The following is a 27,342-nucleotide window of genomic DNA, read 5'->3' as shown; positions in this document are numbered from 1 at the left end:
TGACGTCTGCCTTGCCACCTTTCACACCCAGGTCCCACTGACGTCCCCAGAGAACCCCTGAGCTGTTTTTATACAGTTCAAAACCTCCCCAAGAATGCAAGAGCCCCAGGGGGCGCACAGACCCTCAGCCCTGATCACACAGCAGCACAGGAGACAGGCCTCCCCTGAGTTACCTGGGGGAGGAGAGAGGACAGGGAGGCAGGGAGGCAGGGGCTCCTGGGGCGGCCGTGGCCGTGCTGGCAGCCTTTGTCCTGCACGCAGGTACCGGCTGCGTCCTTTTTCAATACCGTTTGTATGTTGTAAACGCTTAGTGGTGACATTTAAATCTTTGGACACGGAGTTTACTCCGGCGTGTGGACCCTGCGTGCACTCCGTGGAAACGGTGCTTTCGGCTGTCATCAGTCTTTCACATGCAGGTGTGCAAAGGTACAGGCCACCTGAACTCCTCAGACGCTCAGGAAAACCCTCGGCGTGGGCGCTCGTGGCTCCGGAATCCGGAGGGAGCACAGAGGAGGAGTGGAGCTCCCCGGTGCCCAGGGCAGGGCGTGACAGGGACAGGCAGTGCTTGTCCGGACTCGCAGGAGCTTGGAGCCAAGACCCAGGTCTGCGGGGTGTGATGAGGGCCGCCGCTACTTGAGCGAAGCCCCGGTTTCACTGGGCAGGCAAGTACCCTGACTCATTAAGTAGCGGGAGGTGCATTCACTTAACACAGCAGGCGTGCCACCATCCGTACCGTACCGTGTCCAGAAACGAGCACATGGGAACCGGGAGACTAAATAGAGGCATCCCTGTAGAAGTGAGTTCAAACTCTCTAGGTGGTCACATCAGTGGGCGCGTGGCGGGCGGGGAGGGGGCGGCGGGGCTGCGTCAGGAGCACAGGACCCCGGGGGCGGCAGGCAGGCACTGTGGTTTTGCCTCTTCTGGGAGAGCGCGAGGACAGTCACGGTCTTTGGAGCCCGGCAGGTGCATGTGACGGGGGTGTGCGGCAAGCTGCAAGCCTGGGATGGGCTGGCCCACGACCTGCCCTCCCCACCCGGGGACGGATAAGCCCAGGGAGCATCCGGCCGGGGAAGCGAGACCAGGGAGGACGGGTGAGCTGCGGCGAGGGGCGTCCTCCACCCCTCGGAGCCTCGCGCTCTCCGTGCCTCACTCTGCCCCCCCCCCCCCCCGAGCGGTGTGGCCCACGCTCACCCGCGCGGTGTGGGGGGCCTGGCCGTGGGGACTGCATTGTGCCGCCCACCCCGCGGTCTGGTGGAGTCCAGCCGCCTCCCTCCCCGCCGCCCCGCTTGCACACCCCCAGCCTGGCCCGCAGGGCATCCCAGGAACCTCCCCACCGGGAAGGCTGACCCACGTGCTGGAGGACAAAGGAGGCCACGCCAGCCGCGGACACGTGTCACCCTCCTCTTCTGCTGACAGGCGACAGACGACGGAGGCTCACTGGGCAGCAGGGAAGACCCCCAACCCCCCGCCCCCAGAGAGGAGCTGCTGGAGCCTGGAGGAACCCTGAGAACTGGAGAGACGGAGGAGAACGTGCGTCCCGACCGGCTTCCTCAGACGCGGGAGACGTACCGAGACCACGACGGGACACAAGCTGAACTGGAAACCTGGGGGGCAGTGCAGCGCATCCTTAGTTCAAAACGCGGGTTTGAAAACCGGACGGGCTGGCGGCCGGAGACGCGGCTGCAGGGAGGCGCGACCCAGCAGGCGTGGTGGCGACTGCGGACGAGGAACTCCCGGCGGGCGTTCCTGAGATCGCTGTCCAGCTCCTGCGGCTTTTCCGTCGGTCTGGAGGTTCTCCCGCGCAAGAAAGGGGCAGTCAGGGTGTGAGAGAAGAGCTGACGGCAGTTGAAACACCAACGGCTTTTTGGGAGCTGGAAACAGCTGGATACGAGTCGCCAACGTGCAGGCCGGGCGAGCGGAGGGCCAGAGTCACGTGGTTTGGCCGCAGAGTCGAGGAAAGTGTTGGGGATCGCAGGTCCCTGAGCACGGAGACAGGGGAGGCCCGTGGCTGGGGACTGGGTCAAATGGACGAAGCAGTGGGACTGCCCACGTGCACTCAGAGACACGGAAAACGGGGCGTGGAGGTGACAGTCCGCTGTGGGGGGCGGGGCTTCCTGCCCAGGCTGCGGCGGCGGGCTGACCCCACCGCCGTCCCCGGGCAAATCACGGCCGCGGAGGAAAGACACAGCGTTGGGCCCGAGGAGTGGCCGGCCCCTGCCTGAGTGCGGCACTGTGGGTCCTTGGTCACCAGTCAGGACGTCAGGGCTCACGCCCGATGCCCCGGGTGAGCGCAGGGTCGCCGTGAGGCGCTGCTTACGGCTGAAAGAGAGAAACAAATCAGCCCGCTAGGGAAGGAACTTGGAGGAGATAAAGAAGGTCACGTGGAATTTAAAAACCTCCCCAACGAGGAAAATGAAAACCCTCGGAGGAAAGAGATGGAGTGTGTCTGTGACATTAAAACCAGACACAAGAAAAGGGCACCTTCGAAAGCAAGAAGGACTCTTGGAAATTGAGACTCGGATCTCGGAATGACAAGGTGGCAGAGAGCTGGAGGAGGAAACAGGAGTGCACGAAAGGTCGGGCGGCAGACGGAGAGGCGGCCGCGAAAGCAGAGCATCGTCTCCCGGGGACCAGCATCTGAGCAACGGCAGCCACAGAACGACGGGCCCGGGGGGAGGAAATCAGGAAAGGAGCGATCCAGGAGGTCTGCCTAGAGAGAAACGCATGGCGGGAGCCACCCACCCCTGACCCACCCAGGACCTCACGGAACTGGGGACAGATAGAGGACCCCGAGCAGTTCCATCAGGAACCAGATGACAGTAACTGCACTGTCAGAGCAGGCGGTCACCCCTTGAGTGTGTCCACCGAGGATTCTGCCCTGGGCATGCCCTGGGGGTGGGGCGCTCCGTCCAAACCAGCGAGCCAGCTAGGAAGGGGCAAGATGGGCTCCAGCCAACAGGGGAAACAACCCCGGACAGGGGCAGTCTGTCCAGGGTGGCCCTGCCAGGAGCGTGACAGGGCGCAGCAGGTCTCCAGGACGACTCGGGGTCACAGGTCAGGCGCGGTCTCAAATTGATGGGACAGAAAATCTCCACTGGGTGGAGGCGTGCGCTCGAGTCCAGGAGAACAAAGAGGCAATCACAGAACAGCTTCCGGGGCGACCCCAGGGGGCGTGGGGGAGGGTCAGGAGCCCTGCCGCCCTGGCGGGGGGGACACCCCTTCGCAACCCAGGTCGGTGGCCCAGGGCCGCCACTTCCTTCCCCGCTTCCCTGGATGGTTCTGGCCCTCCCCCTTTCTGCAGGCGTGGTGGCTGTGAACGAGTGATCCCGCACGTGTTTTTTCCCACGTTGTGTTTTTATAGACACTTCAAGACACGTTGTGTTTTGCAGACACTTCAAGATCCAAAAGCGACCCTGTGGCAGGTGGATGGGGTCAAGGGAAGGTGAGTGTATCAGAGGGCAGCTCTGGTCTGTCACCTCATTCGGCGAAGCTGCCGTGGGGGGAGAAAGCACCCGTTGGGCCCAGGATTGGACAATGACACACACATATGTTCTAAAATGTAGGGGGGACCAGAGACGTGAGCCGCTGGGTGTGAGGTCGCGTCTCGTCCCAGGATGCGGTCAGCTCCTGTCTGAGGCTGACGCCCCAGGGAACACAGACGGCACCTTCTGTCGGGCGTCCCCGGCATGGAAAAGGGGCTCCCCCGGAGCATGGCTGGCAGGCAGGGTGAGAGGCGCTTCTCACGGTACCTCAGGGCGTCGGGTTGAACCGTTCTTTCCCCCGTGCGCGTGGTTTGCCCTGAATCCAGAAGGCATGGAGCAGAGCCGTGTGGCTCACTGACGGGTGAATTGCAGGGTGAAGTTCAAATCAGACCGTCTCGCTGTTCAAACGAACAACAGACGGAGGGAGAGAAATTGAGGCCAGCCCCGTGGAGGGCAGGGGGACGCTGACACCTCGTCTGCGGGGCAGCGTGGGCTGGAGGAAACGCACCAGGCGTCTCAGATGGCTCATCCCGGGAAGCGCGGGGAGGAGGGCTGGCCTCTCTGGGCCTGCTCACGTCTGACGCGTGGGTGAGAACGGTGACGCGTGCGCAGATGGGTTCCACGCGGGACACAGGGCGATTCCTGTCGAAACCGAGGCTTTCCCCAGCATCTCCTCGCAGATGTCTCCTTTACTCTCACTTGTGTTTTGCCTCCACAGTAGAGAACCGCACCTTAATTCTGCTTTAAACTCAATCTTCGCGAGCATACTCTTTCAAAATGACTTTGGCCGGGGCCCCCGGGTGGCTCAGCCGGTTGAGTGTCTGACTCGTGATTTTGGCTCAGGTCACGATCCCAGGGTCGTGGGTTTGAGCCCTGCATCGGGCTCCACACTGACAGCGCAGAGCCTGCTTGGGCTTCTCCCTCTCCCTGTCTCTCTGCCCCTCCCCTGCTCATGCATGCTCTCTCTCTCTCTCTCTCTCAAAATGAATGAACTTAAAAAAAAAAAAAGACTTTGGCTCTGTTTGAGTAAAATGCCAGTCAAGCGTTTGCAAGGAAGCGCAGAGAGCTGACCCCTGCAGAGGTGTCCTATCCCCGAGGGAGCCAGGCCCGGGGCCGCGGAGGGGCCGGGCCATTGTCCACCCCACTACGACAGTGGCCTGACTCGGAAGTTGCTTACTTCTGCAGGCAATCCCAGAGCCCGTACAGCGCGCTCCATCAGCCGGGCTTCTTCATAAAACCCTCCTTCGGAACAGGATCGGAACAGGCAGGCTGGGGTCGTTTGCGGGCATGCGGCGTTTCCATTCGAGGCTGCTTCTTCCTCTCCTCCTCCTCTGTGCCGGGGAAACGAGCCACACAGCGTTCTCAGCGGACGGTCGGCGCCTCCACCAATATGACTGAGCATCTCGAAGGGAAGGAAAACGGCGGGTGCAGAGACCCCTGGGACGGGTACGAAGTGAGCTCGGCCGTGCGAGGCGAAGGCTGTGTCTCAGTGCGAGGTCATAGCAGTGGTGCAGAGGCCTCCGGTTTTCTCTTGGGAGAACCCGGTTCCTCGTGCTGTCCAAGCCCTGCTGAACCAGAGGGGAGTCTGGGTCACTGAGGTTGCTGTCCCCGGGGTCCGCTGACCCACTGGTGGCCGAGGCGGGCGCGAGGTTGCGGGGCGGCCTGCGGTCCCTGGGCAGGGGACTTTACTAGCACGTGGTCCCATCATTGTCCACGTTTGCACAAACCCTCCGATGTGTCTGTGTGCAGAGAGGCACCAGCAGGAGGTCTGAACACCGGGGTCCAGATCCTGCCTCAAAAGGGCACAAACGACGCAGAATAAACGCAGGCCACCCGCCCCCCGTCTGGACAATCACCCGACAACGAGGCCAGCACGCCTGCCTGCGTGCGGGGTCACGGGGTCGCAGGGAAACCCAGCCCTGGGATGTCGGGCACAGTGCCGGCTGCCCACCGGGAGCGCTCCAGTCGGGGTCGGGCCTCTACCGAGACGCGATGGGCGTGCAGACTGCACTTTCGGGTGGGACTCCTCACACTCAGAACCGCGTCTCAGAGGTTCCTCCGTTTCCTGGCGTGGACCCTTCCTTTTCCGCTGCTGAGCAGTGCTCCACCGTGTGGACGCCTTTCTGCTGTCGTCACTTGGATGGTTCTTAATTTGAGGCTACGATAAAGCCTCTACGAGCATTCTTGCACACGCCCCGTGGTGAACGTGTGCCCTCAGTTTTGCGGGGGAAACACCCAGAAGAGGGACTGCCGGGTTAGAGAGCACGTGCCCGTCTGCCTCGGAGGGCGCTGCCGAAGCGATTTCCAAAGCGGGCGGCCGTTTCACGCCCCCACCAGCTGCTTCACAGCCTCGCCAGCACGCGGTATCGTCAGCTCTAGAATTCTCGTGGGCGAGCAGTTTCAACGTATGTTTGTTACAGCGCTAATTACGCTAACGTGCGGGGGCGGGGGGCAGTTCCTAATTGTGCCCTCGGATCTATTTCCCCTTCCTTAAGGCAGTGTCCTTGTAGCCGGGCTCGCGGTCACTCAGCTCGCGACCGCACGGCCCAGCTTCCCTTTCAGCTGCAAGCGGCCCCATGACTAAGTTCTGGTCGCTGGTGTGTGACAGAGCTGATGCGTGCCACTTCCTGTCCCACTGAATCGGTGAGCCTGCCCTTCCCCCCACAGGTGCCCACGCTGCCCACGGTCGGCCTGTCCACCCTGGCAATGTTATGTTAGGAGTAAAGAGGGGCGGGGGCGCCTGGGTCGCTCAGTCGGTTAAGCGTCAGACTTCAGCTCAGGTCATGATCTCACGGTTGGTGGGTTCCAGCCCCACATCGGGCTCTGTGCCGACGGCTCAGAGCCTGGAGCCTGCTTCTGTTTCTGTGTCTCCCTCTCTCTCTGCCCCTTCCCCATTCGCACTCTGTCTCTCTCTCTCTGCCTTTCAAAAATGAATAAGTGTTTAAAAAATGTATATATATGGGGCGCCTGGGTGGCGCAGTCGGTGAAGCGTCCGACTTCAGCCAGGTCACGATCTCGCGGTCTGTGAGTTCGAGCCCCGCGTCGGGCTCTGGGCTGATGGCTCAGAGCCTGGAGCCTGTTTCTGATTCTGTGTCTCCCTCTCTCTCTGCCCCTCCCCCGTTCATGCTCCGTCTCTCTCTGTCCCAAAAATAAATAAACGTTGAAAAAAAAAATTTAAAAAAAATGTATATATATATACACATATAAAGAAGTAAAGAGACGTCCACCTTCGTTAAGCCCCTGTATACACTTCAGGTCTATTACGGCAGTAAACCGTGCCCCCAGAGGGTGCACTGTGCTTGCACATTAGGCCTCTGGCTCTAACACAGTGGGACCCGTGCTCGTTCTGTCTGCTCAGCACCGTCCGTTCACCAGGGTGCCGCTCCTACCCAGCCCCGAGGTTCTGTGAGATGGTGGACACACCCTGCCCGGGCGCAGGCAGGTGGCCCAGGTCTGACCGGTCGTGGCTCCCCATCCTGTTCAGGGTTATAAGTTCGTGCGTGGGGCCTGAGACCCAACCCTAGCCCTCCCATGAGACTCTCAGTATGGTGATGAGAGTCTTTGTCATTATTGTGGATTGCGGCGGGAGAGGGAAACCAACACCCCAGCAGAACCAGAGGCAATCAAAGAGAGGGGAGGAGGAAGCCTCACAGAGAGGGGAGTCTCAGCCCCCGCGTCTAGCTGTACCTGCAGCACCTTTAGACGTAAGTGATCCACGACTGTGAGCTGAACTTCTGTCTCTTGTGACCAAGAGTCACATCTCCTTCACTAACAATAATATAAACACGTTTGGGAGTGATTTTGTGTAAGCATTGTGCTAGGTGGGTATATAAAGTCTGGGGATACCTTTGAAATGGTCATTCCTTTTTTTTTTTTAACGTTTATTTATTTTTGAGACAGAGACAGAGCATGAACGGGGGAGGGTCAGAGAGAGAGAGGGAGACACAGAATCTGAAACAGGCTCCAGGTTCTGAGCCGTCAGCACAGAGCCCGACGCGGGGCTTGAACTCACGAACCGTGAGATCATGACCTGAGCCGAAGTCGGACACTTAATCGACTGAGCCACCCAGATGCCCCACCTTTTTCTTTTTTTTTTAATGTTTATTTATCTATTTTGAGAGAGCCAGAGTATGAGCCAGGGAGAAGGCAGAGGTAGAGAGAGAATCCCAAGCAGGCTCCACACTCAGCACGGAGCCCGACTCTGGGCTCGATCTCAAGACTCTTGGGTCATGACCTGAACTGAAATCAAGAGTCTGATGCTCAACCGAGTGAGCCACCCAGGCGCCCCTAAAATAGCAGTTCTTAATCTGGAGAGACTTTGGAAGGTCTACACAGATGGAATGGATGGGGGGAGAGAGCTATATTTTTACCCCCTACTAACCCTAACTAAAATTAAGCATTTCCTTCGAGTGTCGATGTGGCGACAGAGCCCAGCCACGTCAGCGGGACGTGTGGCCTGCCCCCGGCAGGAGTCACAGGTATCTTCACGTCACATCTCAAAACACCGAGGAGCTCACTCCCACTGCAAAATTACAGGTTATCACACCCGATCGCTGCTAGAGTGTGTTACTCAACCTGTAAACAAAGAAGCAAGTCTGTCACCGTTTAACACATGCTGATAACCGGATTTCAGTATAACAGGTTTGCTTTCCAATCCTGCGTTTTATCTTATACATTTAAAACCATTATTCTGAAAAGAGGTCCACAGAGGTCACTAGGCTCTAGAAGCTTAGAAAAAGACCAGACGACAAAGAACACACCAGGACTCGGTCGTTGCGGCCCCTGGCGCAGGCCGTGATGGAGAGGGGTGATGACGTGGCCGTGAGGGGTGCGCTGCCCCGCCCGGGGCCGTGGTGGGATCGGGCTGGGGACACGATGCTGGGGCTGCGTCTTGGCGCTCAGTAACAGCGGGCGGGCCTTGGCAGGAGGGAGGGACACAGGGAAGCGTCACAGCTCTGTTGCTGGCTCAGCAGGCGGCTCTGGGGGTTCAGGAAGGCACGGCTGGTGCAGGTCAACCGAGGACAGCGGCTCTGGTGAGGCGACCGGTCAGCTAGGGCAGCACGCCAGTGGCCTGTTGAACTGTCCCCGGTTCCCACTCTCTCGGATCCAGCTGGAGAAGTGCTGGGCAATTCTGCGAGCCCCGCTCCCTGGAAGGTTTACGCCGTGTGCGCATGACAACGGAGTGAAAAGTGTGCTTGCGCGAAGGCTGGATTATATACTCCTTCACCAGAGGAGGCTGGCGCTCGGTGGTCTGACAGCTAAAACACCGGGGGCGCCCAAAACAACTGCGAGGGTTCAGCAAGGCTTTCATTTTACGCGGCTGCCTGAACGCCGCCTTCTAGAAAAGAACCCTTGCATCCGGTGTGGTCCTCTTCCGCTGAAGAGGGTGCTCTGAAAGTAAGGTGACCAGTGGAGACCCCGGAGGATCCTTTGCCTTATGGGGGGGGGGCACCGGGGAGGTGGGCCTGATGGGCGGGGGGGATGGGCAGGGAGGGGTGGGGTGGCCATCATGGCGTCTGCAGTCAGCACTTATCTGCACCGAGGGCCCGTCTCCGCAGGGCCCACGCGTAAGCCCTGGCTCACGGCCCCGGCGGGGGATACACCTGCAGGCACAGGTGGGCCACAGCGCACCAGCCCTTCCAAAACACCTCCTCCCTCGCTCGAACATTCCCCGCGTGGCCGGCTTCAACCTGCTCGGAGACGACTGCATCCGCGTTCTGCTGTGCCTGGAGGCACGGAGGTGGAGGGGAGGGTGGATCCCCTCACGTCCACACCGGCCAGGGTGGAAGCCCAGCAGAGCCCGTGATACTTGAGCAGCCGCCCGGGACCTCCCTTCATAGAGGATGTCATATCATCTGTGCCGTTGCCATGCTCCCCCCACAGAGACGGTGCTCCCCCACGTAGACGGTGCTCCCCCCATGGAGATGATGCCCCTCCATGGAGATGATGCTCCCCCCCACGTAGACGGTGCTCCCCCCACGTAGATAGTGCTCCCCCCACGTAGACAGTGCCCCCCCACGGAGATGGTGCTCCCCCACGTAGACGGTGCTCCCCCACGTAGATGGTGCTTCCCCTCCGGAGACAGTGCTCCCCCCCATGGAGATGATGCCCCCCATGGAGATGATGCTCCCCCCCACGTAGACGGTGCCCCCCCCACGGAGATGGTGCTCCCCCACGTAGACGGTGCTCCCCCCACGTATATGGTGCTTCCCCCCTTGGAGACGGTGCTCCCTCCCCCCATGGAGATGATGCCCCCCCGCATGGAGACGGTGCTCCCCCCCACGTAGACGGTGCTTCCCCCCTTGGAGGCGGTGCTCCCTCCCCCCATGGAGATGCTGCTCCCCCCCACCACGTAGACGGTGCTCCCCCCACGTAGACGGTGCCCCCCCACGGAGATGGTGCCCCCCCACGGAGACGGTGCTCCCCCACGTAGACGGTGCTCCCCCCACGTAGACGGTGCTTCCCCCCTTGGAGATGGTGCTCCCTCCCTCCATGGAGACGATGCCCTCCCGCATGGAGACGGTGCTCCCCCCCACGTAGACGGTGCTTCCCCCCCTTGGAGACGGTGCTCCCTCCCCCCATGGAGATGATGCCCCCCCATGGAGATGGTGCTCCCCACCTCAGAGATGGTGCCCACCCCCCCTCCATGGAGACGGTGCCGGGGAAACGCACAGATGCTCCACACTCCGTGACCTACGCGTCCAAGCCCTACATTTCTGGAGAAGCTCCAAACACATTGGTGGGGAATGGAGAAGGTGTCAGTGATTCGCTTCAGATTAGCACTGGGAGGGCAGAGGTGGGGCAGAGGGGACACAGGATCGCTACCCTGTGCACAAGGCTCATTTGGCTACTCTCACGCACAGGTTTAAGATGTCCCATAACGGGGGGCGCCTGGGGGGCTCAGTGGGTTCAGCGTCTGATTCTTGATTCTGGCTCAGGTCATGATCTCACGGTTCGTGGTATTGAGCCCCGCATTGGGCTTCTCGCCGATCATGGAGCCTGCTTGGGATTCTCTCTCTCTCTCTCTCTCTCTCTCTCTCTCTCTGCCCCTCTCCGCCACTCATGCTCTCTCTCTGAAATTTAAAAAAAAAAAAAAAAAAAGAGTGTAAACTGGTGACAAGAACAAAAAGACAAAGTGGGTCACTCCACGTGCCCCCGGCGGGGCCGCTGGGACCGGAGGCCCTCTGGGGGCCGGGTGGTGGGGAGTGACGGTGCTCACGCTGAATCCTCCCCTCTCCCCCCACACAAATGAGGACACAGGCCGCAGAGGGTCACCACATGCGGTGCTGACCCGGACGCACCCGCTCCAGGTCAGGGCGCTAACGAGAGCGTGGCACGGGTCCAGCGGCTGGGACAGGCTCCGGAGGTCACCCCGATGCAGGCCCATCCGGCAGGCTCAGGCGGTGGTGGCCCCAGGTCCCGTCTAGACGGCCGCCCCTCTGGCGGGCGGATCGGCCAGCAAGCCCTCACAGTGAGCGGAAATCTACGCTCTAATCTAATTTCCATCCATCTGTCCTCCTCGTCCTCCTCCTGCCCTTCATAACCCCACAGGGTAATCCTTCTTCCCGGACGGTTTCGCAAATATTTGGATTCCGCCCTCTCGTGCTCACACATCCATTTTTCAGGCGGAAGGCTCCTGATGTGGCGACTCCCCTCCCACAGCCTGCTGGTGGCTGTCCTTGGGCGCCAAGCAAGGGCATCATGTTCCAGACGTGTCCAATGAGTCAGGGATACAGGGGAGCGTCACCCCCACTTCTGAGTGGGCCCCTGCTCAGCCCCTGGGATGCTGTCAAGACAGGCCCACCCGAATCCCTTCCTGCCGAGCTTTAACCCCGATGGGAAGCGGACCTAGATTCACGCCCCCTCCAGCCAGAAGGAGCTTGGAAAGGACGTCTCCCCACTTCCCCGTACTGTCACCAGCACTGAACGTGGATCACGCGGGGCCGTTCTCTCGGCAATGCCCGGCCAACCTCGGGGATGGCCACCCTATCCTCACCTTAGGGAAGGCGGGACAAGGCTCCCAAGGTCACCTTAGAAGCATGAGAGGAAAGAACTAGAAACTATCAGATTCCAGGACATGACCCCCGCCACCACTCCAGAGGGAGGGGGGCGAGGTCCCACCCACCACCGCCTGCACCCTCAGCACTGGCCTCACCGTCTTAGCCTTTGCTGGCCCTCATGGGTCCACTGGTCCTAAGGCCAGGCTCCTGGGGCCCCTGCTGGGAAAGGCAAGAGGCCCGTGAAGGGGACTGAGGCTCTTGGGCTGTTGCTAATGGTTCAGGAAAGGGTTCATTTTGTAACTGTCACTCTGGCTCTCTGCAGCAGGTGGTTCCCTGGAGAACCGGCTCTGGTTCCCTCGTAGGGTGCTGCAGCCCAGGCAGCTCCGGCCAAGCCCGGGGAGGGAGCCCGACTCCTATGGGTGGCGAAATCCCCGCTGTTTCACGGGGAGCGGTGTTCCTCTCTCTGGAAAGTGTCCCTCGGCGTCCTGCTGACCCCGCCAGCCACCTTCCCAAGGTCACGTCTCCCTCCAGGGCAGAAGGGAGCAGCCTTCTGAGGGTGCCCAGGGAACCACACCCCTGCATTAGTACAAACGTGTCACCAGGGGCCACACTGGGGAACTCTTTGCCAATCGGCGCACAAGACAGTGGACGCTTGGCAAACGGGGCACGGGGCACAGAAGGGCTGTGGAAAAACCTAGATTGGAGAAGGTGACTGCCCACCTCACCCTGGGGAAATGCGGGGGGACCTGTTTGGAACCTTCTTGCCCATAGATTTACTAAGAAGCAAAGGAACAACCACACCCGCCTGGGGGCCCACATGGCTTGTCCACACATCTGTGCACGCCGGGTTCCCAGCAGAGCCACAAGAGGGCCCCCGGGGGTGCAGGAAACCTCGGGGGTCTGGGGGGCCTGGAAAGGGTGGGGTCGGGCCAGGCTCCCAGAAGGGGCAAGCTGGTCCATTAACAGGTGGGGAGGTGGAGGGTAACCCGGCACTGGGTCAGAACTGGTGCCGCACCCTGCAGAGGCCTGGCCGGAGCCGGAGCCGGGGCCGGCCTCCGGGGCCCCGCGGGCGGAGGAGGAGGGAGGGAAGAGGAGAGGTGGGAGGAGGGAGAGGAGGAGTGGAGGAAGGTGAAGAAAGGGGAGGGCAGAGGGGAGGGAACGAGACGTGGGGGAGGAGGAGTCGGACGGGAGTCGGGCGGGGAGGAGGCGGCGGCGGGAAGGGGGGGCGGGGAGCGGGGGAGGGGCCTGCGCGCGGCCCCGCGCCCTCCCTCCCGCGCCGGCCTCCGCGCCCTCGCGCGCCGCAGCATCCCCGAGTCGCCGGCCTCGCTGCCCCTCCGAGCCCGGCCCGAGCCGCCGGCAGCCCCCGCCCCGCCGCCGCCACCGCCGCCGCCGCCGCCGCCGCCGCCATTCCTGCGTCCGCGCTCGCCGGGCCGGGCTCCGCCGGGACGCGCCACGCCAGGTAAGGGCCGGCGGGCGGCGGGAGCGCGCGGGCCCGGCAGGTGCGCGGGGGCGACGGGCCCTCCCGGAGACTGCGGGTCCCCGGTGGCCCCCCCGGAGCCCCCCCCCACCTCGCCAGACCCTCCCGGAGTCCCCGCTCCGGAGCCCCCTGACTCCTCCCCGGACCCCCGGACCCTCCCGGAGTCTCCCTCCTCGGACCTTCCCAGAGTCCCAGCCCGGGACCCCGGGACCCCCGGACCCCTCCCGGGACCTTCAGGGCCCCTCCCCTCCCCGGCACCCTCCGGGCCCGGCGCGCAGGTGGCCCCGGGGGGCGCAGGGCGCGCAGCCGACCCTGGCTGGCAGCGGGGGCGGCGCGCGGACCAGGCCCGCCGCGCCCCTGGCCCCCGGGCCCCCGCCGGCTCCGGCCACTTCGGCCTGGCCCGGCCTCCGCGGGCTTCTATTTCGGTCCGGGGGCCGCGTCCCCCGTGAGCCGACCGGAGGCGCGCACTCAGACAGGTGGGGCAGGTCAGGGCCCTGGCGGTGTGAGTGCTGCAGGCCTCGCCTTCCTTCAGGGTTTTGGCAGTGTGATTCTAGAACAGCCAAGGAGACTCCCCAGCCTTAGCTGGGGCTGCACCTGTTGCAGCCGCCTGGTGAGCTGCAGGGAGCTGAATCCACTGGGGTTTTGCCAATGCACGCATGGACAGGAGACTTGGGTGGTGGTCGTTCTGTTCATTTGCTGGATTTAGTGTGTGTGTGTGTGTGTGTGTTGGGGGGGGAGGTGCATGTCAGTCTGTAGGTGGGCAGTGCCCTGGAAACAAGGCCTGTTGTCAAGGGCCAGGCCCTGCTTTCCAGCCCTGTGCCATCCAGAGCTGCTCTGCTTTTGTTTTAAAAACCTCCCCTTACCTTGAGCATGTCCAGGCCAGTGGGTGGCCAGGCCCCTGCAGGCCAGGCCGGACCTGGGGCGTGTGGCCAAGCAGCTGGCCCTCCTGTTCTGAGTCTATTCAGATCCACCAGGCGTCACCGAGAGGAAGTTTCCTTTGCAGGGGGTGAAGTGACATCGTGGCCTGTCACCTCCTATCTGCCCCAGGCCTGGGGCCAGCCTGCTGGCTGCCTGGGCACCGTTATTTGGGAACGTTGACTGTGTCCCAGAAACAGGCTGCCTCAGCCAGCGCCGGGGCCAGGATTCTGGTGGAGATAATGCCCCGATTGTCACTTGAACGGTTGGTGTCTGTGCCCATCGTCTGCAAAAATAAAGAAGTATAAAGCCGGCCCGCTCCGAGTGTCTTCGGCACCATGCGTTCCCAGGGATGAAACCCCACGAATGAGGGGACGGTGGGGGGACACACGGGGCTGTTTCTGTGGGCAGGGGCTGGCCGCCTGGGACCCTGACCTTCACTTCAGACTGAAGTTTGTCTGCACCTGCAGATGAATCGAATGAGGGGATGGAACTAATCAGCAACGCTGAGAGGTAGCTCTGCTGGGTCCCTCCCTTGCACGGTGTGGAAGGACCATGAGCTGGGTGCCGGTGGGGGTGCCCAGGCCCCCTCATGGCCTTTGTCATCTATTCGTCTGCCTTTGAGACAGCACCATGGAGCCCAGTTCCCTGCTCAGGGCCCTGGCAGGCGGCGTGCTCGCTCGGGCTGGGGTGTGGGGTGCAGCACCACACCACACAGCTGTCCAGTGGCTCCTGGGGGGCGGGGAGATGACCTTAATGACATCGTTCTCTTGTGATCCCCACCGCGAGGGTTATCTGAGGCAGATTGCATCTCGACGGCCTTCCCCGCACCAGGCAGGGCTGTCTAGGCCGGTCTTGGGAGTGCACACTAATGGCCGTCTCTGGTGCCGGAGCATACAGCAAAATCAATAATGCGTTGCAAAGACCGAGAGCCCTCTGTGCTTCTGGAGAGAGTCCACCTCTCCCACACCCAGTGTGGACGGGCCCAGGCCTCCGGCCCCTCCCTCTGGGCCCCGTTTCTGGTCGTGGGGGAGGGACGGGCAGGGCTGCGGGGTGGCTGCAGGGCCTTCCCTAGACGCTGTGTCCTGCGTGGTGAGTCTGGGGCAGAGCTCCCGGGTTGGCAGCCGGGACCCCGTCCCCGGGCATCCCCACTGCCAGCTGGGGTAGGCCCCTGCTGTTGTGGCAGTGAATTCACTTCCTGATGGTTCATAATTTACAGTGACTTTCCTCTTCGTGCTAAGACTTTGCCTGGTTGAAAGAACTCCCGGAGGTCAGGTAGGAGGCGGCGGCTCCTAGAGCCCCTGCGCCCCCAGGCTCCTCGGGGAGCAGCCGCGGTGGGCCGTTCACTGGCCAGGCGTGCAGGGTGGCTGCGCGGGGAGGCTGGCCACGCAAAACGTGCAGGTTAATTTGCTGTCGGCTGCTGGTCGAGGGCCGGCGCTGGGAGAAAGGCAGGCTTTGCAGTCCCGAGGGTGGCGGGGGGTGGGGGGCAGTGATTTCTCTCTGGACCTGTCACTGTGGCGGAAGGGAGAATGGAAGGTAAGAAGGAAAATGACGGAGCAGAAATGATGGGGCCCCGGAGGGAGGTCCCGTCTTGGGTCTGCCCCAGGCTGGGCGGGTACAGCTGCCACAGTTCTCCCGCACCACCGGGCCGTGGCCGTCTGGGGACATCTCGGGGCGTCGCCCGAGAGCAGGGCCGGTCAGGCAGGCTCCTTGGCACCTGAGACTGGGCACAGCTCACGGCCATTTCCAGGCCACTGGCTTTCAAGGGGTGACTCGGGGAAGCCAGGATTTACTAGGAGGAAATACCTGCTGATTCGAAAGGGCGCGTGAGCGGACCCTGCCTGGAGCTGGGGTGGTGTTTGTCGGCCCCACGATTAAGGTGATTTGGGGCTGAGCGAATTGGCCCATCCCAGGTCTTTGATGGCTGACTTTCCAGCTTGCCCGGCCCTCTCTGAGCGCACAGACGATTTTGCTGGCGGTGCTGTAACCGGGCCGGCTCTCCGCTGCCCTGTCACAGCCCCTGGGCATTGCAGCGGCCCGGGGCTGTCCTGGGTGCCTGGGTACGCCTCCACTGGGCTGGGGTCCCGGATCTGGTGGAAAAGTCTCAGATGCTGCCCACGAAGGCACAGACTGCCTCTGCCCGGTTACTTCTAAGCAGCTCCCTGGGATTGCGGGCGGTCAGACCAGCATTTGACTCAAGAATCGTTCCTTTCAAGAGTTACGGTGTTTATGAGACAGTTGATGTTTTTTGAGTGAATGAGTTTTAAAGAATGATCATGTTCCTTAATAACAGTGCTGTGGTTTTATGCTGAGATGACCTTCACCTGTTAGCACTGGGCTCAGGAGTGTGCGTGGGGCGGGGGGTGGGGGGGGAAGAGAAGGTGCTTGGGGTCGGCTTCCATTAGCATGGCGGGGGGAGTGAGTGGGCGTCGAGGGGCCCCCTTGTCTGTGGGTGGATGGTTGTTGGGTCTGGGGAGGGTGCCTTACGGTTTGCCGTTCTGTTGTGTCCACTTCCGTTTATTTTCAGAATTCTCAGTGATAAAAAGTTAATGGTAATCTAAGAACTACAAGTCCCCTCTCGGAGAGACGCCGAAGGGTTCTTCCCTTCATGAAATAGCTCAGGGGTTTACTTCAAAAGAAGTGCCCACGTGTGAAGTAAGAACACTGCTTCTTAGCATAGAACGTATAGAAGGAGCCGGTTTTCGAGTGCGTAGCTGCCGAGAATTATCTGGAAGAGGACACGGCGTTTGTGGAACAGATAATTATGGAGCGAGGGCTACGGACAGCAGTGCTCCAGGCCCTGGGGCCAGGGGTGGGGGCGGGCGTGTGCGTGTGTGTGGACTTGTGCGTGTCGTGTGCGCATGTGTGTGTGCATGAGTACATCGTGCATATGTGTGTGTGTGCGTGTGCACGTGTGTGTGTCGGAGGAGGAAGTGTGTGTGAGTTTTGAGGGAGGGGCCGGAGGAGGAAGGGGGGCCTGCACTCTTCCCTTCTATATACTTCCGTGCGGTTCATTTCTCCTATAAAGGAATTATTTTGGCAGTTTAGGAGTTAATTTTTAAGAAGGGCGTCTCCATTAGGTAGTATAATATAGCCTCTTGTAAATGTTCTCAATTTCTAAATCTAAATTTTTTAAAAATGGGATGTGATTTGTTGCAATCCACGTTCCTCTACAACGTAATAGGTGGTGTGGCTTACGTGAGACACTCCTGAGTCAGTGGTCAGCAGCCCCTGAATGTGTGCTGGGTGGGCCATGAAAAGACAGACATCAATGCCTTGCCCTCAGCAATAGGGGAGACAAGACCCAAACCCTGAATCCTAAACACCAGCAGACCACCCGGCAATGCCAGAGCTCAGCAGAGGTTAGTCTGTGCGGTCCTGGGTGCTGAGTGCTGGCTGGGTCCTGAGTCGTGGGTGCTGGGTACTGAGTGCTAGGTCCTGGGTGCCGGGTGCCGGGTGCCGGGCCCTGGGCCCGGGGGAAGGAGGACCTCGGCTCAGGCCAGGCCCAGTCCTGGTTCAGGTGGAGAAGATTGTTCCCCTCCGTGGCCCAGAAACAAAATCAAAGAGAGTCGAGAGCCTTTACCAGCAGGTGTCCACGGCTGGTGGATGCCCGGCCACTGTGGACAGTTCCACTCGTTTTTGGTGGTGGCTTGTTTTTTTCTTTTCATTTAGTAGAGGGCATGTTAAATAACTTCCGTCTATGCTAACAAAAAAGCATCAAGAGTGGAAAGCCTGCAAAGTAAAAAGTACAAATTGCCTGGCATTCTAAAGTTGTTTTCTTTTCCCTATTTTCCTAGTAGAGAAATTCCAGTGGCTTTAACAGCCAGAACAGAGTTTGCTTTGATCTGGCAATTGGGGCGGCGTTTGGCTCTGACGGGCGTGTGTTTTGATTGTGCACAGAAGGCCGCTGGTCCCGGGGCCTGCCATCTGTAAGGCCGGTGCTGCCCCCACCCCCCCCCCCCCGCCATGTTCCCACCGCGTGTTCCAGAGTGCTGTTTATTTGCCAGTGTTCTCTGGGGCCGAGGGGGTGCACGGCAGCGGGGGTGGGGGGTGCCGCTCTGCGCCCAAGGTGGTGTCTGTGGGGCTGGGAGCTGCCGCTGTCGCTCTGGACGAGGCCTGACCCCTTCTGTCCTTTGGATCGGTCCGCTTGCACATCCGTCCGCTTACGGAGCGCGTCCCCCGGCAGGTGTTTATTGAGCACCAATTAATTGCAGGGAGAGAGCGAGACACAGGGCTCCTGCCACTTGGAGCTTGCGGTCAGGTGGGGGGTGGGGGAAGCCAACAAGGGAAGGAAGGGATCGGTGCTGAAGGGCGCTTGGAACAACGGAGGGGTCGGGGTCCGGGTGACCCCGAGATTCTAGGTTCAGGCGACCGGAGGGGAGCAGTTGTGGGGCTCCGGGGGGGGGGGCAGCAGGCCCCACGGGTGGCGCTGTGAGCGCGTGCCCTGCAGGTGGAGGTGACGAGCCTGCTGGGCGGGCGGCCAGGGCACAGGCATGAACCGTGAGTGAGTGCGGGGGCAGAGATACGTGGGCAGGAGACTCATGGACCTCATGGGATGGAGGGCGAGGCGGGAGGGAGGCCGTCTAGCTCGAGGGGCCCGGGGCGCAGGGACTCAGGACTGACGGTGGCAACCTGGAGGTCACGGGTGACCTGACTGATGGCTGTCTGGGGGTGGGGGGTTCACGAGGCAGGAGGGGACCTGGCCCCTGTCTGCCAGCTGGTCTTGCGGGGCCTGATAATGGGGGACGAGAGGGGGGTGGCCAGGGTGACATTCAGGTCTCTGTCCCGGAGGGAGGGATGGCCATGAAGGCAGTGTGGATGGGGCCCTCCAGGGGGGCCAAGGAGGTGGCCGGGGCCCCGGGAGTCTCCCTGAGGGCAGCTGGGCCCCTGCAAGTCCGTGGTGTGGCCCGAGGTGTGCAGCATGCCTCTGTTTGGGCCCGGGGTGCCAGAGGCTGCCGTGGGGGCTGGTGACGCCTCATCTGTGAGCAGGGCAGGTGCGCACGGGTTCCCTGGAAGGCCGCCTCCCAGGCTCTCGGGCAGCGTGGGCTGCCCTCCAACTGTGCGAGGCAGGACAAGGGAGAGGGGTCAGGTCTCGGGGTGGCGGTGTGGCCGCAGGCAGACTGTGAACATCCTTCCGGGCATAACCTGGCATTCGTACGGGTGGGCCCAGCCGCCGGCGACTTAATCCCAGGTCACCTGAGCTGGGTGAGAACAGGTGTCTGAGGGCGTGTCCCCGGAGCACATCAGGTGCACCCCGGACCGCCAGTCCGCAACTCTGTGTTTCCCAGGCTGCCCAGGGGCTCGGACTGGCCTCGTGGTGGAAAAGCCGCCGCGCTGAGGCAGGGCCTGTCCCCGGGCGAGCGCTGGGGTGGACGGGACGGCCAAGACAGGTGCGCGCCCCCCGGGCCAGCGTCTCCTTCCCAGCTTTAGTGAGGCGTGGTTTCCATATGGGAACCGGTGCCCGTTTTCAGTGCGCGGGTGAGAGAGTGAGAGCTGGGCACAGCTAAGCACCTGTGCCACGATGGTGACACAGGCTCTGGGTCGCTGTCCTCGCTTCCCACTCCCCACCCCCCGCCGTCAGACCTGCCACGCCCACGCAGGCACTCACACGAGCGCCCAGCCACGGGGTCGCGTGGGGGCGACCGAGACCGTTCGGCCCGTGAGCGCTCCCCACGTTCCCTCTTTCCCTTTGCACTCAACCCAGGCAGTCACTCGTCCGCGGAGGTTAGATGGTGGCCCGTGAGGTTTGTTTCTTGAAGGGTCTCAAGACGGGGGCACGGGTTACACGTTCTGTGTGTAGCTGCCTTCGCTCAGCGCGGTGTCTGGGAGGTTCGTACGTGTTGGGCACGGGAGACCTTCACGTCTGCTTGTTGCCGAGTTCTGTGGGATTGTGGGGTGTCCCGGGGTTTGTTGATTTGTCCACCTGTTGCTGGATGTTTGGATGGCTTCCGGTCTGGGGTTATGGTGAGTAAAAGTGCCCTGGGCTGCAGCCGACGCACAAGGAGAGGGAGCCCGTGAAACAGGAGCACACGTGTCTCCAGAGAAGATCCAGAAATGACGGGAAGCGCGTGGAAGGGTGTCCACCGTCATCCGCCACTAGGGAAGTGCAAAGCAAAGCCGCGATGAGACACCACCCCCCACCCACTAGAAGGGCTTTTATCCAGAGAGGAAAATAACGAAGGGGAGCGTGTGGAGACCTTACAACCCCCGGGGCTTGCTGGGGGGAACGGGAAATGGCGCAGCTACTCTGGAAAGCAGTGTGGCGATTCCTCGAGGCGCGAAATGTAGGGTGACCCTGTGATGTCTGGAGCGGGCAGGTCCCCGGAGACAGAACAGCAGCAGTTGCCTGGGGCTCGGGGGGCGGGGGGGGGGGGACGGGGAAACTGTATAAGGCGTGTGCCGTTCCTTCTGGGGTGAAGACAGTGGTGATGCTTCCAGGGTGCTGTGAAGGTACTCAGTGTCACTGAATCGTACACTTTGAAATGGTGAATGTCGGGGCGCCTGGGGGGGCTCAGTCGGTTGAGCGTCTGACTTCGGCCCAGGTCGTGATCTCGCCGTTCGTGAGTTCGAGCCCCGCGTCGGGCTCTGTGCTGACGGCTCGGAGCCTGGAGCCCGCTTCGGATTCCGTGTCTCCCTCTCTCTCTGCCCCTCCCCCGCTCACGCTCCGTCTCTCTTTCTCTCAAAAATAAATGCACATTAAAAAAAAATAATTAAAAACATCAAGTGGTAAATGTTAACACCATGTGTACTCTGTAGCAAAAACCGATACGCAATGCTTGTGTGCGTGTGCACGTCTTGCTGCTGACGTGTGCTTTCTTCCTCCTGGGCAGCTCCGCACGGGTGCAGCGTCTGTTTAACCGTCTGAGGAACAGGCAGACGTGTCATTTCACATCCCCGCGCTGACATGCCAAGGGACGGTTTCCCAGCCCTGCCGACGCTGGCTGTCACCATCTTTAATCTTCGCTCTTCTGGTGTGTTGTGTGCTGTATGCTTAAGATTTTGGTGGAACAGCTTTACCTGCGTTTACTAGCTAGCCGTGAATATTCTTTTAAGTACCTGCGCAAAACTCCTGCCCGCTTTTGAGTGGGGTTGTGTTCTTATATTCTGAGAGTTGTTTACATACTCTGGATTCAGGTCCTTTATTTGTATTGCAGATATTTTCCCTGCCTTTAGCTTGCCTTTTTTTTTTTAAGTTTTTAAAAATGTTTATTTATTTTTGAGAGAGACAGAGCATGAGCAGGAGAGGGGCAGCGAGAGAGGGAGACACAGAATCCGAAGCAGGCTCCAGGCTCTGAGCTGTCAGCACAGAGCCCCACGTGTGGCTTGAACCCACGGACCGTGAGATCGTGACCTGAGCCGAAGTCGGATGCTTAACCGACTGAGCCCCCCAGGCACCTCACTTTTTTTTTTATTCATGAACTCTTTCGAAGGGCACATGTTTTCAGTTCTGATTAAATCCAATTTTATCTGTTGTTTGTAGTAATTTGTGTCCTGTTTACGAAATCTTTGCCAAAGGCGTGGTCAGGAAGATTTTTCTCCTGGGTTTTCTTCTGAAAACATTACGGTTTTATCTCCTGCGTTTGGGTCTCATCCATTGTGAATTAGTGTTTAATTGGAAAGGGCTGAGGATAGGGGTTCGCTGCTTTCCACGTTGGATAACCGGCTGCTCCAGCTCTTTGGAAGAAACGGCCCTTGTCGTGGTGTTCTCTTGGCATGTTGGGAGGTGACTGAGTTTATCCGAGTCGTTTTGTTTCTGGCCTTGATTCTGGCCCATTATGGCTTATTCCTCATCAGCCCCCAGCCGCTGTGTCTTTATGATTGCCGCCTTATAAAAAGTCCTGAAGTTGGGTAGTCTCCCAACTGGGTTTTGTTTCCAGGATGGTTTTGTCTTCTTCTAGACCCTTTGCATTTCCATGTGAATTTAAAATCAGCTTGTCAACTTCTGTAAAAACGCGTGCTTGGATTTTGAGGTGATTGCCTGAACTCCTTAGAGCGAGTTGGAGGAGATTGACATCTTAACAGGACCGAGTCTCCCAGCCGGCAGGTATGGCCGCCCTTCTGTCTGCGCTCACCTCCCCTCGTGTCTCTAGTGACCTGCCGTGGCCCAGGTGCAGGTTTTATACGTGTTTTATCAGATTTGTTCATAAGTAGTCCATGTTGAATGCTATTATGAATGGATTTCTTAAGGTTTTATTTTCCAGTTTCTTGCGAGTGTATGGAAATATAGTTGATATTTTTATATTGTTTGTCCTGTGACCTTTCTAAGTTTACTTGAGTAGCTTTTCACGGAGCCCCTTAAGATTATGCACGTAGATAATCCTGACGGTTACGAAGAGGCACCGTTTTGCCTCTTTCTTTCCAGTTGGAATGCTTTTTGTTTTTCTCTTTTTATTCTGTTGTCTGGGGTTTTCAGTATAATGTTTCGCAGCAGTGACGGAAGTGGATGTTGTTCCCAGTTCCCAATTATGGGAAGAAAGAACTTAACGCCTTTTTCGTGAAATATGATGTTAGGTGAAGATTTTATGTAGACGCCTTTTATGAGGGTGAAGAAGGTTTCTCATTTGCTGAGTTTCTATCGTAAATGGATGTTGAATTTTGTCATATGCTTTTTCTGTATCTTGGAGATGACTGTGTGGGTTTTCTTTTTTTTTTCCATAATTATGGTGAATTATGTTGATTAATTTTTGCATGTTAAACAACCATGCCTTCCTGTTACAAACTCCAGATGGTCATGATGTATTATCTTTCTTATATATTGCTGGATTCAGTTTGCTACAATTTTATTAAGGACGTTTTTAACTATACTCATGAGGTATCAGTATCGTGTTCTTTTTTTGTAATACCTGTCTGGTTTCAGTATTAGGGTAATGTTGAACCTACACAATGATTTAGGAAGAATTCCTTTTTCATTTATTTATTTATTTAAGTTTATTTATTTATTCTGAGAGAGAGAGAGAGAGCGGGGGAGGGACAGAGAGGAAGACAGAATCCGAAGCAGGTTCCAGGCTCCAAGCTGTCAGCACAGAGCCTGACGTGGCACTCGAACTCACGAACTGCGAGATTGCGACCTGAGCCAAAGTCGGATGCTTAACCGACTGAGCCATGCAGGTGCCCCTTTATTATTTATTTATTTATTTGAATGTTTATCCAGTTTTGAGAGAGAAAGGGAGAGCATGAGCAGGGGAGGAGTGGAGAGAGAGAGAGGGAGACACAGAATCGGAAGCAGGCTCCAGGCTCCGATCTGTCAGCACAGAGCCCGAGGTGGGGCTCGAACTCATGGACCGCGAGATCATGACCTGAGCAGAAGTCGGACGCTTAGCTGACTGAGCCACCCAGATGCCCCTATTTATTTTTTTAACAAAGAGCTTGCATGGGGCAGTGTTGTTTCTTCCTTCAATGTTTGATAGGATTTACTAGCGAAGCCACCTGGGGTTCTCTTTTCAGGTATGAATTTGGTTTCCTGACCTAGGGCTGATGACATTTTCTGTAGGTGAGTCCTGGTGATTCGTGTGTTTCAAGGAGTCTGTCCATTTCCTGCAAGCTGTCAAACTTGTTGGAGTCGAGTTGCCCACAGTATTCCTTTATTATCCTTCGAATGTCTGTAGAATCTGCATGAGGCTCCCTGTCCGGTTTGAGCCTGGAGACTTCCGGTGCCGGACCCCGCACCCACCCAGTCACATCCGAGTCCCGATGGGAGGGAGGGCACGGGCCAGTGGTTTTGCCCAGCTGCTCGGGTCATTCTGACACGCGGCCGGAGTTGAGCACCTTAAGGAGGAGGGATTCGTCTATAGTTCCCGGTGGTCCAGCAGGTGTCCCAGAGTGGGAGAAGGCAGAGCTGAGAGAGCCGAGCAGGACACGGGGCCCTCTCTCTGCACACGGGTTCTGTCTGGAGAGCACCAGCAGAAGTGGCCTTGGGGGGCAGGGGGGGGGGGTGTTGGGCTGGGGCCTCGGGTGAGGAGTGTGTTCAGGACGTGCCAGACCCTGGAGGCCACAGGAGTGGGTGCCGAGGCCTGTGCTGCTGGGTGCTGGTTTGTGTTTTTAAGTCAGATTTCCTGACGTGGAATTTGTCTGGAGCAGAATTCACCCCTTGCCGCGTCCTGTCGTGTGAGTTCTGATGCACAGTCATGTAACCGCCACCGAATCAGGATGTGGAAAATCTCCTTCCGCAGACTTCCTCGTGCCCTCTGGAGTCAGATCTTTCTCCCCCCGCCCCTGACCCCCTGCAGTTCCATTTCCTGTGCCCGTAGACTTTTCCGGAACATCACATAGGTGGACTCATACAGTTAGGTTGCAGGCGTCAGAGCAGGGATTGGTGCCATCGGGCCCAAGTGGAGGGGTGCATCTGGCGCCCCTGACTGATGCATTGGAAAGGCGGGGATGGGCACGGGAGGCCGTTACGGGAGGCGTTATGGCTGTTTCCGTGAGAACCACATTGTGAGCGATGTGCCGGATGCATTCTGTCCCCATCTCGCGGAATCCTGGCCACGGGACTCCCCTTTTTTATGGGTGAGGCCCTGGAGAACAGAGAGAAGGAGAAAGTTTTCACGGGGTCACTCAGCCAGGAGGTGGCGAACCCCCGATGCAGGCCCAGGGACTGGGACTTGAAGCCTGCAGGGACGTGTGCTTTCTGCACACAGCGTCCGAGGCATTTATTGGAGAGGGCATTTGCCAGTGTTTGTAAAAGCAGAAGCCACCGAGGGAGGGTCAGAGATGAGCAGTTACAGCGAAACCAGCGAGTCTCCAGAAATCACAGTGTGGAACGTGGCCACGGGATGGGAGATCGGCAAGCACGTCACATGGTACGACCCGCCCGTTCCAGGGCCGTAGATGCAGTGAGGGTCTGTGGTTCACCCTGGAAGTCATGGCCTGTGCTTTTGAAAATATCATAAATGCGCCTCAACCTCTCTAAAGCTTGGTTTTCAACATGACACTGAGTTCCCCGCGCCTCCCGTTTCCAAGTTTGCCAAGAAGGGGCCTTGCACTGTTGTCATTCCGTGGAGCTGTGGCCACAAGGTGGGTCTCGACGTCCTCCTGTGTTGCCCTTGGTGTGTGTCACCTGTCTCCCATTTCTCTTGAGCGTGTTACACACACACACACACACACACACACACACACACACCAGTCCCGAGAGCCCAGCGCGATTCTCGTAGGCTCGTCATACCTGCCTCGCTGAAAGAGCAGGTGGGTGTTTTACTGTTTGTCGAACTCTTAAGCGGCGAACATACTGTGGGAAGCCGAGCGGCCACATCGGCCGGTGGGTGAGGGCCGGCTCCCGAGCGGGAGCGTGCGGTGACCGTGAAAGATCTCTTCTTGGCAAACTTGGAAGTGGGAGGCATGTGGCACTCGGTGTCATGTTTGAAAACGAGCTTTGGAGAGGTTGCAGTTATCTGTAGTATTTTCAAAAACATTTTCTGTTAGAACATTAAGGGGCGCCTGGGTGGCTCAGTCGGTTGAGCGTCCGACTTCGGCGCAGGTCACGATCTCGCGGTCCGTGAGTTCGAGCCCCGCGTCGGGCTCTGGGCTGACGGCTCGGAGCCTGGAGCCTGCTTCCGATTCTGTGTCTCCCTCTCTCTCTGCCCCTCCCCCACTCACACTCTCTTTCTCTCTCTCTCTCAAAAATAAACATGCAAAAAAAAGTTTAAAAAAAAAAAAAGAGCATTAAAACTTCACGGCAGTCAGGAAGCCTGGCTGCATTCAGACCCTGACGGTGACTCACGGGTAAGACGTGCATTTTATACTGTGACCAGTGCACAGGTGTGCACGCACAGCACACCCATGCACACAGTACATGTGCACATGTGCATACCTGACACGCACACACGTGCACACACAACACGGATGCACACAACACACACGTGTGTACAGCCGCCACCAGAACCAAAGTTTTCCTCGACAGAGCACTTGCCCTTCACTGCAGACAATACCTCTGATGTTTGCTCGGTCGCATCTTCTTTAGAAGCTGCTTCTGCCCACCCCCCGGATTGAAGACGCCCCCCTGGTGTCCGACTCGGGGTGCGACTGCGTGGACGGTTAACACGCTGGCATGACGTAATCTACGTATTTCTCATTATCGTTGGTCTGGGTCTGTCTGTGTCTGTGGCCAGGCGTGGGTTGGGACCACTGGCCACCGTGGAGCTGCACGCTCGGGAGCCACAGGGCTGGGAAACTGGGTCACGGCTGGGTCCCGGCGCTGAGCAGGCAGAACCGGACTCCCGGCAGGCCTCTGAAACCCGAGGGAGAGGCTTGGGTTTCAAATGTGGGATCCCGCGACTGCTCCCGGTTCCCTCGGGCCTCCTGTGTGGGGCCCACGGTCCCCTGGCTCTGTGGACAAGACCACACGGGGACAGGCTTGGTTTCCACAGCAACCCCAGGAGGTGGTGGGAATGTGATTTTTAAAATCGATTCTGAGTGCTGAGGTCCTGGAGAGTGGCCTCTGGGGAGAGGCAGGTCCCCGTCACCTGCATGGGCCCCGTGACAAGCCCCGAGCCAGGCGCGGGCCTGCCGGGAGCAGAAAAGAGCTCCATGTCCGATGAGCACACCTCTTTGTGTGGAGAGAGTAGCCAGCTCCGCCCTCGTCCCCTTGTCGCCAGAGCTAATGCTGTCCCTCCTCTCGGCCAGAGAGGAAGCCGCCGGCACCCCGTGCGCCTCGTCCCGGGTGAGCGGGAGGCTCCTGCAGAGATTCGGGCCACGGCTGTTTGCAGGCCTTTGCTAGCACTTACTAGGTTGCAGATGCTAAACCAGACAGGAAGCTGTTTTCCAAACACAGCAGCTGTCGGGCTCCCCGGACCCCGGGCCAGCACGAGGGGCAGCGGCCTGGCTCGTTCGTCCAGAGCTGCCTCTGGAAGGGGCTTTGCCGGAAGCTGACGGACTTTGCGTGGCGGGGGCTCCCCGGAGACAGGAGCTGGGGCGACGCTGGTAAATGGTCTTTGCCCCTGGAAGGTGCAGACGCCTGTGTGCTCGGAGACGAAGGGGGATCGGTCTTGGAGGGAAACGTGGCCGTGGCCTGGGTCGTCGTCTTCGCCCTCAGAGTGACCTCCTCCTGGCCATCCTGCTGTGGGGCAGCGAGAAGCAGCAGCCGCCCACGGACAGCAGGAGAGCTCGTTCCCCCAGCAGGGGCCCCCGCCCTCCAGCCACCCCTGCCCGCGGCCACCCACGCCGCCTTGTGGTGCGTCCCCTGCCCAGCTTGGTGGCGGCCTGTCTCCGCTTCCTGGCTTGACTTGAAATGCAAGGGAAGGTCACACCAACAGAGAGGGGCAGCCGCAGAACCATCCGACTGCCCTGCTTCCCTCTCTCTCCACCTCCCTCCGCGGGGAGAGGTTTGCACGCTTTACGGTAACACGCACACAGCCTGGCTTTGCTCCAAACGGAGCCCTGCCGTGCGGTGCCCAGAACGCCCCTGGGCTTTGCTCCTTGTGGCCTCTGCAACGCACACCCCCGCGTGTCGCCCTGCCCCCTGGCTCTGTCCCGT

General features: G+C 59.5%; 1 protein-coding gene across 2 annotated transcripts in view; it reads left to right on the top strand.

Annotated features, from left to right (window-relative positions):
- Positions 1-12,879: 12,879 nt before the first annotated feature.
- SEMA4D (semaphorin 4D) overlaps positions 12,880-27,342 on the top strand; it is a 95,734-nt gene continuing 81,271 nt past the window's right edge. For both annotated transcript variants that reach the window (XM_043566804.1, XM_043566800.1), the window contains exon 1: positions 12,880-12,941. The gene's annotated coding sequence lies outside the window, so the exon portion shown is untranslated. The remainder of the gene's footprint in view (positions 12,942-27,342) is intronic.

Source organism: Prionailurus bengalensis, chromosome D4, assembly GCF_016509475.1.
Source record: "Prionailurus bengalensis isolate Pbe53 chromosome D4, Fcat_Pben_1.1_paternal_pri, whole genome shotgun sequence".
NCBI lineage: Eukaryota > Metazoa > Chordata > Mammalia > Carnivora > Felidae > Prionailurus > Prionailurus bengalensis.
This window is presented reverse-complemented; position numbering and strand designations above follow the sequence as displayed.